We start from the raw sequence: 12,589 nt of genomic DNA, 5'->3' as shown, positions 1-12,589 counted from the left end.
GTCAGGGAAAACCACAAGATTTCCAGGTCAGCAGGTACCCTGGCCACAGACTGGGGCCTGAGAGTTATGTAGCCACAAACTGTAATTTCCTTACTCAGCTCACAGAAGGCACAGGACTTTGCTTGTCTTCCAGCAAAGGCAAACTAAAAATTATTGTAAGAACCTGCATTCGTTCAACGTTCAGGCTGAAAATGAAAGTGGTCAAAAAAGAAGAAACTAGAAGGTTAAGTTATCCAGAAGCAGTAACTCAACTGCACATACTGGGGGCAGCTGAGCATGTACCTTATCTGGGGAACACTCGCTGTACAAATCAGTTAACTTTATGATACAACCCTTACTTTTTATTATTTCCTGATCTGGTGTTCCATTTTACAGCCTTAATGCAAGTACTTCGTTAATGAAACATTACTTATAAAATTTGACCACATTACTTAACCTTTACACAGAAACAAAGATGTCAAAACACATTAAGGCCAATGACTGAGGGTATTATTTTTACCCTTGGGAAATGAATTGAGCTTACTTCCTCGCCAGTCTTTCAAAACGCATCATTAAATCAATGTAACACAACAAGTTGCTATCTTTACCCTTGTACCACGTGTTCTTCAGGTTTCAGTAACACACACACTAAACAAGAGCTTTATGATTTCATTAAATACATTTTCAACTCAGGGTTGTGGTATTAGATGAAGCCATTAGCGCACAATTCAGCATAAAAGCTATTTGCTTCTGTAGAATTTAAACACTTTATCTGGAAAAGTTAATGAAGTAATTATAATGTTGTTATTAATGAAGATTAGAGATGGATTTAAATGGCATTTGGAAAATAAACCAGACAATTAAACAGGCTTTCAGACTGTGTAAATTCCTTAGTGTCCGGGGAAAAACTCAGAATACCTATACTAAGAAGGACATTTGGAAAACACTTAGTTCTTAATGCCACAGAATTCCAGACAGCAGAAATTATCTTCATGTCAACATCAACACCGGGGACTTCAAGCGCTGTGATGTTTAATGCTGACCAGCTGTGCTTGAAACTTTGTTTTAAAGTCCTCTCATGATGTCTTTAACTGCAGTACCTTCCATGTTAAGCATACTTTTCTGATGATGGGGTAGTAGAAATGTTATTAATGTTTGAACTGACAGAGCTGTCAGATTAGTTAAATCAGTAACACAATTTTACATGGAGGAGAAGGATGATGCTGCAAATGAAAGAATCAATGGCAGATTAATTTTTATATTTCATCCCATGCAGAAAATGGAAGAAAGCATGTGTGTTGGAAAATCCTGGAAAATGAGCCTAGGGAGGTGCTCCAAAGCAGGAGTGGGCAGGAAGGGCAGTGCAGGACTGCATGCTCCCTTGCTTGCCATGAGGGCAGCATCAAACCCGCGGTTTGTTGAATCTCTTTCCCTGGTGCTTTTGGAGGACTCACAGCTTAGCAACTGCATGAATTCACTTTACCTGACTACAAAGGTGAAGTACTGAATACTGGAGCCCAGCCACCACAAGCTCTTCTGTGGTTTCTGGAAAAAAAATATTGCTTTTTTTCAGACCATGAATAAGTGGATCGCCTGAGAGAGGTGCGCCTCTCTTAACCCTTCAGAGGGTGACCACACACATGGCTTAGAGGGCCAGTTACACTCCTTAAATTGGGAGATATGACTGCTGGCCAAAGAGCACATGAAAATGAGCTGCATGACTAAGAAAATGTTGAATAAAATTAATAGTAACAGATTATGTGACTCAAACAGCACTATTTCTTGGTAGAACACATGGACCAGTTTGATCCTTAGTTTTAAACAGTCCATATCTTTAAGACTACCTCTGTGTATAACAACATCAAAACTTAGGGAAAGATAGTAAAGACCAAAGAAAAATTTGCATTCTGGGAGGTTGGAGTATTTAAAGGAAGTGTGGATGTTTTTTATTTACAGGCCTTTGTTATGTGGAAATCCTGAAACACTGGCCAATAGCAAGTTTTGTCATGGAGTTCCCAGATGAGGAAAAGGAAGGAAGCCATTCAACAGCACAGAAGGAGAAACGTGTGTGTATTGCAAAATCAAAGGTTTTTATTAAAAAGTGGTCTGTCCCAGCCACTACTTAAGGTAAACAGTGAACTCTTTTGTTCCAAAACTTATTGAAAATAACTAGTCAAAATGTATTTTTAGATTTTGTGTCTAAACAAACAAAAATCAGAGATAATACTCTGATCTGTTCTGAAAGAACACATACTCAAAGAACTGTACTTAAGAGTAGGGGGTAATAAATCATATATACAAATGACAGCTGAGGCCTCACTTAGGATATCCTTTGACCTTCTCACTGTGAAGATGAGAGAGCAGCAAAGATGAAGAACATTAAGAAAGCTGCAAGCTATAAGGAACAAGATGGAAAGGACATGTAGTTTAAACAAAATATAGAACTTTCAAGAAGTTTTTGAGAGAAACAAGATAAAAGAGAGAGACTTGATTGTGGTTGTTCAAGGAAAATGTTCACCTAAAATACGACAAATTTAGATTAGATGTGAGGACAAATCTCCAAATAAGAGTTATTCATCAATAGAGAAGTCTGCCAAGAGAAACTTCTGGGATATCAGAAGAGGAAATGCTTAAAGGGAGATTAGATAGTATGCTCAAAATAGTGAAGCAGATAAACCTGTAAAATATGCAAAAGACTGGAGTGGATAGCTTCTTTCAGCCTATGCTTCAGAATCTTTGTTTAGGACTTTACATATAAAAATTCTTTTATGCTATTTGGCTTGTGAGAGGAGTAAAGATCCAGTTCTGTAAAGCCTTAAGCATTTTAAAATTTCCTAGCTATGCAAATAGCCTCTCTGAATTCAGTTGAACTTAGTTCATATTATTATATACATATCATATAGAGTGGCCAGACATACTCCCTAACTACCTTAATAAAAAGCTATTTTGACAGAAAGCAAAGAATTGTAGCTGAAGACTGACAGATAGGAAAAAACAGAGGTAAATTTTCATCTAGTCTAAAGAAAATATGTTTCCTCCATTATTTAATTGTCTCCTCCTACCCAAAGCTTGCTGATGAGTGACACCTGGACCTCCTTAAACTGGTGATTGCATTACTTTTACCCATAAACACTCTTCTGATGTAGATTTAAATGTTACTAAATAACAAGTTCAGGAGACCCACAGGAAATAAAAGGGGGAGGCTTTATCATGCCAGACCACTCCATCATTATTCTGCTGTTTTGGTCCTGCCACAAAGCATCTACACTGCCAGCCACAAACCCAGGCAGAGGGAAACCATTGCCCTGATGCCTCAGGTTTTAGATTTTATACTTTTCAGATTCTGTACTGCTTTAGCATGTAGTTCTGATCTTCATATTAGGGAATAGTGAGCTCTCTTCACAGAGTAGGTAGACAAAACAATTCCTTTCCTAGCTTGGGACCAAGGATAAAGGATCCAAATCTCAGGCTCAAGAGCATAAACAACGGCAGAATGAAGAGAGAAAAACAAGAAGGATGGGACTTCATAACCTAAAGCTCTAATTGGACAATTATCTCCAATATGCAAATGCACAAGAACTTATAAAAGTGAGAGACCTTGTGACTGGTTGTCCATTTTGTGACTATTGTGGGCTCATCTTGGGTGTAGCCCTGGTTGGGCTCTTGTACTACCCTAGGTGTATCCATTGAGGAATTTTTCTTTATTCTTTAACTCCTTCTAGGCTCTGCTCTAGGTCAGCCTTCACAAGGCTTCACCCTGCCAAGCTACTTGCTCTCTCAAGCAGCATTTAACACCTGGTGTAGTATGCTGGGATGGGGAGTAATTAAACTCACTTGTCCAGGCAGCTTTCAGGAGTTGCACATGGCACAATAATCAGCTCTGTGTATGTGGAGGCCACCTTACCCTATAGCAGCATCTTCTGTAATCAGATTCCTGCCATAGGAAAAGTCTTCCCAGATCCATAATACAGCTGCCTCCACTTCTGAGCTATGGGCTGTTGCTGTATTTGAAGTCAGCACTTCCAGGGCTCGGTTTAGCTAAGCTATTTTAGGCATCTGCTGGAGGAATTATGCCCTCTAAGTGCCTGTTTTTCTCTGGGGACTGTAAAGTGAATATTGATCGTTGGCTCAGATGCTGTCAGCTGATTCCCACCTCTAGATATTTATTTTTCTGTAAAATTTGGCATCACCTTACCAACTACAGCAAGCAGTAGTAGAAAAGTAGCAGATCTGTCACTGGAGGAATAGAAGCAAATCATCAAATAACCTCTAACCAGTCATCTTCACTGCCAGGATCCCTGGAGACATTATGTGCAATAAAGAAAGTTTAGCTATTTGTTCTTGTAACTAAATATAATCACATCTGTAAGTATTTGGTCGGTAGAAGCTGGCTGGTTAGATTACTTTTTAGTTTTTTAATATTTTTTTGTTTAACTTCACAGGAGTGCTGACTGTTCTAACTCTTTTTAGTAGACAGAAGCAATAAGCTAGCATTTTTTTCTTGTCTTTTTCAAAGCCCTTCTGAAACACACTGCACTCTTCTAGGAAACTAACAGGTCTGTGAATGTTGTTTCAGACCCACAGTTTGACCAATTCTAAAAGGAATTAGAACTGCATGAATAATTAAAAATAATTTCTCTGTTAAAAAAATCTACAGACTATTGCACAAACACGTTGGCCCAACCCATGTTAATCACAAAGGTGAGGAATAAATGATCAATTAATGGCAGATACAGAAAAAGAAGTTTAATTAAATCTAACTGTTAAGAAACTTAGTCTGTGAGCTGATCTATAGCTAGGAAAATGTAGTCACTGTCCTTGGGGTTCCATTATCCTGGCAACAACATCTACTTTTTTTCCTTTCATATTTCCTCTGTTGCTTAAACACCTCTTGTTACTCTCTCTTGCAGTAATATTGAAGCTGTAATTGAAGGAAGAAGTGGACAAAATTGTTCAGCTCATTATGGAAAATGCTGCAGTACATTTTTAATGAATTTGGAAATAACACCAGTTGTGTCTAAAAATTGAAAGGTAGTAGTGTATTGTTTTCAAACCAGGAGTTTTGAGTTTAAAACAGTGCTATAATGATAGCCTTCATGGAATCAAAAACCAATCTTGTTTACTTTGGGAACTCATAGGTCAGGGAAAATGGGAGAGTAAAGTTTCTGGTTTTTGTGGCTAGATACCAAAACAACCTAAAGTGCTTAGAAATCTCTCTGAGCAAGACCAAAATCTCTGTGAGAAGTGAAGGCAACTTTCATTCCCTGAAAAGTTCACTCTTCTGTATTGGAATATAAGCTTTCTGCATGCTTTGTTTCCAAATATGATTGAAAAAAAACCTGGCAGGACCTGTTGTGACTTGAAACACACAGTCCAAAGAGAAGCATCAGAATTTACATAAAACATTTAAATACTGATTTCATTTCGCATAAAAAATTATTTATTCCAGTGTTGAAGTAATTAAATATTCTTCAGGAAACACACTATAAAATGGTATCAAGCAACACTTGCCCTTCTTTAAGAAGCCATGTTTCAATGGCCTCTCTCCTCCTGTTCAAAAGGCAGGTGCTTGAAGGTGGCATGCACTTTAAAAAAGGAAAAAAATATTGCTCATTCTTCATGGTGTTGAAAGTCTGAAATAGGAAGATTACTAATAGGAGATACCTTGACATTTTCATTGGTCATAGGCTTAGAAGAAGCTAAGTCTTATAGGTACTTAGACCAGTACCTATAGATTTATATATGAAACACTATTATTTGGGGTCATTCAATAATGAAGAAATATACTGTGATATTGGAAACAAGGTATTTTAGAGCAGAAAGGGAGCTGAAGCTTTAGCTGTTTATATTTATTGAGTGCTACTACTTATAATAATTTCAAAAGGTTTGCAATATTAACAGTTATCTCAAGTTCCAGTTCTGTTGAATGCCATGCTCCATGTATGGCATTTTCTGCACCTTCCAGTTCTTTACCTGAGCAACTTTTTGCAATAGCCATGTCCAACAAAATCCACAGCAGATTTCTAAACAGCAGGAGTCACCCATCAACATTTGAAAATGAGATCTTGTATCAGGATTATTCAGAAAATTAGGCTTCAGTTGATGCTCAGACCACAGGAAAGCTTTGCACCTTGCTCTCTTCCAGGTCTATACCATCTCCCACACTTCCAAGAAGGGGTTCCCAGCACTCTTCTCCTCTTCACTCCTTGTCCCAGTACAAGGAGTAGAGCAGTATGTGCCTTTCTCCTGAGCAGCTTCGGTACAACAGCCCAAATGGTTTCAGCAGGTGATGTGCTCTCTCACCTGCTGGAGCAGCTGTTTGTCTGCGTGAGTGGGAATGTGTGTACAGGCTCAAGATCCTTATTGATCCTAGGTGGAAAGGCAGCTCCTTCCCTTTCCTTTTCATGTATCTGCAACATATTTCTGGTTTGTCAGAAACTGGAAGAACCAGTCACCCTTTACTGCTGGGGGGAGTGCTGGTAGATGGGGTGACCCCAGCTGTTTGTTTGTTTGTTTGTTTGTTTGTTGAGAGGCTACTGGGCTGTTTGGAAAGGAAGTGATACTGCAGACATTGGCTTCACCTCTGCAGGTTCAGCTGGCACATATATGGTACATTATGGCTTCCTGCAGAACCTAACAAAACACATCTAAAATTAAAAACTTAGCAGGGGGAGCACTTTTTTTGCTGTCTACAGCAGCATATGAATAGCAGCAGCAATGGGGACAATCTGCACTAGAGGAACAGGCTGCACAATGGCTTTTTTTGAAAGTTATATGGATTAACCTGAAAACACTTTCCAATATTCATCTTACTTACATATTAAACAATTTCTTGGCTCAACCCACCTTGTCATATTTGCTCCCAAGCTATGGAAGTAACAGATTATAAAGCTCAAGAACTGTTCAGGCCCAAGGTTTATTCCTGGACAATGCCCTCAGAAAAGCTGGGAGAAGGCAGAACTTTCTCTGCTTTCGGAGAATGGTGATGCTAACATGCAGGAAAAAGAAGAGTGTTACAGCGTTTTGTAGTTACTCATGTAGAGAAGACAGCTTTTGAGATGTAATTCCACTGTTAAAACCCAGGGGAGACAGTTCAGGTGGTGAACTGTGATGTCTCTATAGCCATCCACAGTGTACATTTCCTTGAGGTCCTGCAGTAGGTTGTGCATATATTTTCAAGTCATGTGTCTGATTTTTTTCTTTCCTGTAAGTATGAGCTATATGATACATATGACAGCTCATTAGCATGACAGCAAGGTGCCCCAGTGTGTTTGATACCACAGTTTTAAGACATGGGGGGCAGTAAGGTGCTAGTAAATAGATAACAAAGCTAATAATTTTCTGCTTCCCTTTAATTTGGGACAGTGAAGACTTTAGAGTTAGTTAGGAATTTTTATTTAATTTTTTTTTCTTCTTTCTGGTTTCTGTGGTTCTGTGGTATGAAGTATGCATCCCTTGGAATTCTTCTTCAGAAACATGTCAGCTTGAGGTTTCTTCTATTTCCAGTGAACAAGAAGATAATTGAAACCCTTCCTGAGTTACAGCTATGTTTCCTGCTGGAGACAGTAACAGATCCAACCAAGCAGAGACAACACTGCAATGCAAAAGAACATTCGCTGTGTTATTCCCTTCACGTTTTTAACATATACAGGAATTCCCTGGATCAGACTACAGGTTCTAAGAGGCAAGTAGCAAAAGATGCCTGAAAAACAGAGAGGAGCAGAAACCTCTTAATTTTTCTGCAGCCAGTGAAAGCTCCCAACCCATCATCTACAACAGAGCACACCAGCCTGGCTGCTGAGGGGCAAGGAGGGAGGCAGATCCAGTGGCCATTCACCACCTGGTTTTTCTGCTGATAGCCATCACAGTTACCTGCCCTTTGTAGCAGTGGGCTGGTTTGTGCCAGGAACACCTGCCTGGGGTGAGTGGTGTGGCTATCCCCACTGTGGGGACTGCCTGGCTCTCCAGCTGCTTCTCTGAGAATCTGGGATCTTCTCTACTTAGTCCTTTATGGTGGGACCTTCATTTCCCCTTGTATCTGCACCCATAGACCCATAGACTGGGAGAATACAATGTAAAGCCCACCTGTGAGACACAGCAGCTACAGAAATCTGATGTGACCATTGGGTATAATAGGTTTTTGCCTGATGTGATGGGACACTCAGACTGTGCTGGTAGCAACTAGCTGGGCTGTAGTTTGTTTCTTCTTTGCAAATGGAAATGTTTATATTTCTAAGAAACAAAAAAATTCCACTTAAAGAAAAAAAATATGTTGGAAAGTGTTTCCCAGACTGCAGACGGACTCTTCTGTCAAAGGAAAAAAACAGCTGCTGGGTAGGGAATACAGAGCTGTCAGATCTGTGTCCACGTTATGCCCATCTTGCACTCCTCTGAAAAGGAATCTGTTGGCAAGCACCAGCACAAATTTGCTGCCCCCTGGGGTGTCCAGCAGAGAGCAGGGCAGCCAGAACAGCAGTGCTGTGCTGAACAGGAGTGGGCTCTGTGGGAGCTGGCATGGTGTGCTTGAGCTCAGCAAGGAACTTCCACAGCCTGTCCTTGGATGTAGGATGCATCTCTTATGTGATTGGACACCTATATTTTTATGAGGGTTGGATATGTAAACTTTAAACCAATGCAAATTATGAAAATTCCACCTTTGGGTTCTTTACCAAATTCATGCACAGGCTATCTTAAAAAAAGGTAAGATTTCTCTATGATTGCAGCATACAAAATACTGATAACTGTATTTTACATCATGATAAAAGTGCATTTTTTCCCCCCCATTTTGATAATGATAAGGAAAGATCATACTGTTTCTGTCTTACACCAGGACTATATTCAAATATTCATGAACAAATAAAGCATCATTATTCAATTCTTTAAGCTGTATTGAGCTGTTTACAAAATGATTCAAGATTTTGTAATGTTTCTTTTACGTTTACCCAGCAGAAATTCTTGTGAAATAAAAACAAGGAAACGGAATATTGCCAAATTACTTGGCTATTTTACAGTAATAAAGACTGTACTCTGCTATGAGCTAGGAAGACAAGAGATGTAGCTTTTACAGCCTCAGACTAAACACTGAGTCCCTCTTTTTGGCTTCTGTTTAAAAACTCTAATTGATTGGAAGAGAAAGATGGAAAGAAAAGATTTCACAATTTAACACACCAGTGTAAAATCAGCCTTTTGATTACAAATATAGCACTTGCATTTCCTAAATGTATGTTCTTTTTTGCATGAATTGTGTTACTAAATGCATAGCCTAATGTGCAGGGATGTGAGTGGATAATACACTAAGAGCAAATTTGAAAACAGAACACAAAAAGTAAAAGAGGGAGACAGGCCTGCACATAATTTATATCCTAAAAAATGTATTCCATTTTTTCCATAAAATAGATGGAGGAAGAGAATGGCAAATTTTCTTTACATTGTCTTCCAAAAATAAGAAAATAGATGGAGCTTTTTCTGACTGTAATGAAGAAATTTACTGGGGGGTGAAGTAGAGAAGGGAAGCATCAGCTGTTTTTAAGAAACTTATTGCTCTTAGTTCAGACAGTGTCTGAACACTTATGAAGCCACTTCCTGACAGGATACATTTAGCAAGGAAAAACTCTGTGGGAATCACCCAGTCACTAGCAGGACAGTTATACCTGTCCCCAGCATAAGCAAGACAATGCTTTGAGTGATGTGCTGGTGCAGAAACATCATTTCTGTATTTTAGAATTACAGGCCAATAATTGCAGACCATATTAGAGTGAGCTGAGAGATGAGAGAGTCCTTGGCACCAGTAAATGCAATCTCAGGACTAGGATTTAATTCTCATGATTAGTCATTGTAGTCCCGTTTTTAGTCCTGTAGGATCACACATTTGGAAAATTTGAAGCAGAGCTGCTCTCTTGGGGATGTCTACCTTTAACCAAGTTGGCTCAGGTGTGGAAAGCGTGCATCAAGCAATATCTAGCTGAGCCTCTCAGTTGCCAGACTTCTTTGGTGAACTCTGCACTCCATGAGTTTGATAGTGTCATAATGCCTTCATATTTACATACTGCTAGCTAGATATTCCTGCTGAAACATCTCTAAGTGACAAGCTGTCATCATTGTGACTTCAATACATACTGTTTCCAGCCTGTCCTTTGCAGTATCCCCTTTTTATTGACCTGGTAGTTCATAGTTCACACTTTCAAACACATATCAGGTAGATAATGCATCAGCCTACTTGTACACTTCAAAAAGCAGCAATGTTCCCATGGAGTGCAACTGCAGAATCCTGGTCTCCCACTAGCACAATAGCCTGGAGTGTAATATTAGAGCTTAATTTGTTTTACATATGGAAGACTTTATAAATGTACCATACATATTTCCATGCTGTGGTTGGATTTTATGGAAAGACTGCAGAACTAGGCGATAAAAAATATCATGTAATTCCTGAGCCATTCACTATAAACTGAATGTTGGAGAAAAGCCTTTGCCCAAACGAGAGCCCAAATAATGCTCACAGAGTGACTATAGGGGCACAGAAATCATATAGAAGCAAGAGAAAAAGCCACCTACATTAAGTCCCAGGAGGAGAAGCACTGCATTTTATCATGAAAAAAGTCATTTCAGCATGCTGTGCAATAGGCAGCACAGTAATAAATGTCATTTAGATGCCACTGAAAGAATTGTTTCCATCATCAGTGCTGGTTCACCTTCACTGCACCTCTTTGTCCACTGTTCTGCCACCTTCAAATCTCATCACAGAGCAGACACCATCTCAGGCTGCAGAGCACAAAGCAGTCTCATGCTACCTGTGAACAGGGACTGGCACCTCTAGAATACACATGCAGAAACCTGCTGCCCCCCCAGCCTCTCATCACACAGAGCTATTTAGAGGTTTTTACACGTGTTAATGTAGTGCTTCCTGACTGTCCACTTGTTACTACTTTAATTTCTCCACTAAATTACTTCACAGACTACACATATGTTATTGGAATTTACACCTTGGTGGAAAGCACGCCTGGGGAGGCCAAGAGAAGCCATTTATTTACACTTGCTTTCTACTTCAATCAGCCTGCACTTTCCTCATTTTGTCTCAAACTTCTCCTCTTTATTTACCTTCATTTTCTACTTCCCTCACCTGTTTACACCAGGAAGGAGAAAGGCTGCAATGAGATTATTAGATTTGAATTGTCCCATCCCATTCGATGTTGCAAGTGGCTGAAGAAAGGACCTTTCTCTGGGACTCAGCTGTATTTATTTTTCACCACCTGCAGCATCAGTAACACTGTTTCTCTCAGATTTATTTTCCATCTCCCTGGTTGCCCTGGAAAGCTGTGCCCCTGTCAGTCACAGCCAAAATGATGCTTGGCTTCTTTGGGATGATGTCCCCATGGTTACAGGTGGTGGGCAGCAGAAGATAACTGAGCCTCCAAAGGTGATGAGTGAAGCCCCAGGTAGCAGCTTGGAGAAGGACAGGATGATATGAAATCCTGCTCCTCTTCCACAACTACTTCCCTTCCCCTTATTGGTTCTCACAGGGGAGAGCCCAGGACCTCCATGCTGCCCCACACATTAAAAACAAGCTCTGCACCTGACCTTTGCCTCCCTCCTGTCTACAATTATTCATGGTTTTATGAAATGTTTTTAGGTGGATCAATATTTTATTCCATTATTATGAAAAGCAAAACATGTGTATTGCTATTAATTGTTTCATTTTGTTTCCCAGGAGAGCTCACTCTCTTTTCGTGCTTCTAATTAATCTTAGAGATGCTAACAGGAACATCCCTGGCCTTGCAACAGCACCCATCTCCAGCAGACCAGCTGCCTCTTTTCACTTGGAGTTTGTGGCTCTCACTGCCATTTTCAGAGTGTCATTGCTGCCAGACTTTGGGCTTGCAAACATCATTCTAATTTTCCTGTCTCTGTATTTGTTACTTATAATAAGTATTATTGCAAGCTGTTCCTCTCACACAGAACTTCATAAATTGGTCTTAGTACTGCTGGATTAAACTTTTCAGCAAATGTGAATGATAAACTTTCCTGCACACACAAAGTCAGCTGTAGTTCCAGTCAGGTTTTCCACATGGACCTCTCTTAAAATTTATTTTAAAGCTAATGTGGTATTTGTTTCATATGGTTTTGGGATGAGAGTTTTCATATGACACCTTCATGCTCTGTACCATACAGTACAATATGCACTTGGGCTGCATGTGCTTTAGGGAGTCAAACCATCCATTTTTCACTCTTGTCCTTCTGACTGAGTAATTTGCCAGATGCAACAAGGAGAACCCAGAGGTGTATAACTAGCCTGAAAGAAAATGAGATTATCCATTTCTGTTGTAATCTCTCTTTCTATTATTCTGGAGCATTTCAAACAGACAAAAACCCACTCCATTTCCATTTGCAAAGCTTGCATGTCATTCCTAACACTGTCCACAACAGCTTTGATCCCTTGGAAGCCAACTTCCACTCAGGAAATAAAACTATCAACCTCAAGAGGAACAGGTGTACAAAATGGAATCAGTGGGTAAGTAAATCACGGGTTTGGAAATCCCACACATAGGGAAGGAGAGCAGCAGCAAAACATGACAATGACAAGGAGAACAACAAAGCCAAATGTGAGGAGCTGCTG

The sequence above is a fragment of the Fringilla coelebs genome, assembly GCF_963513975.1.
Source record: "Fringilla coelebs genome assembly, chromosome: 2".
In the NCBI taxonomy this organism is placed as follows: Eukaryota; Metazoa; Chordata; class Aves; order Passeriformes; family Fringillidae; genus Fringilla; species Fringilla coelebs.
This window is presented reverse-complemented; position numbering follows the sequence as displayed.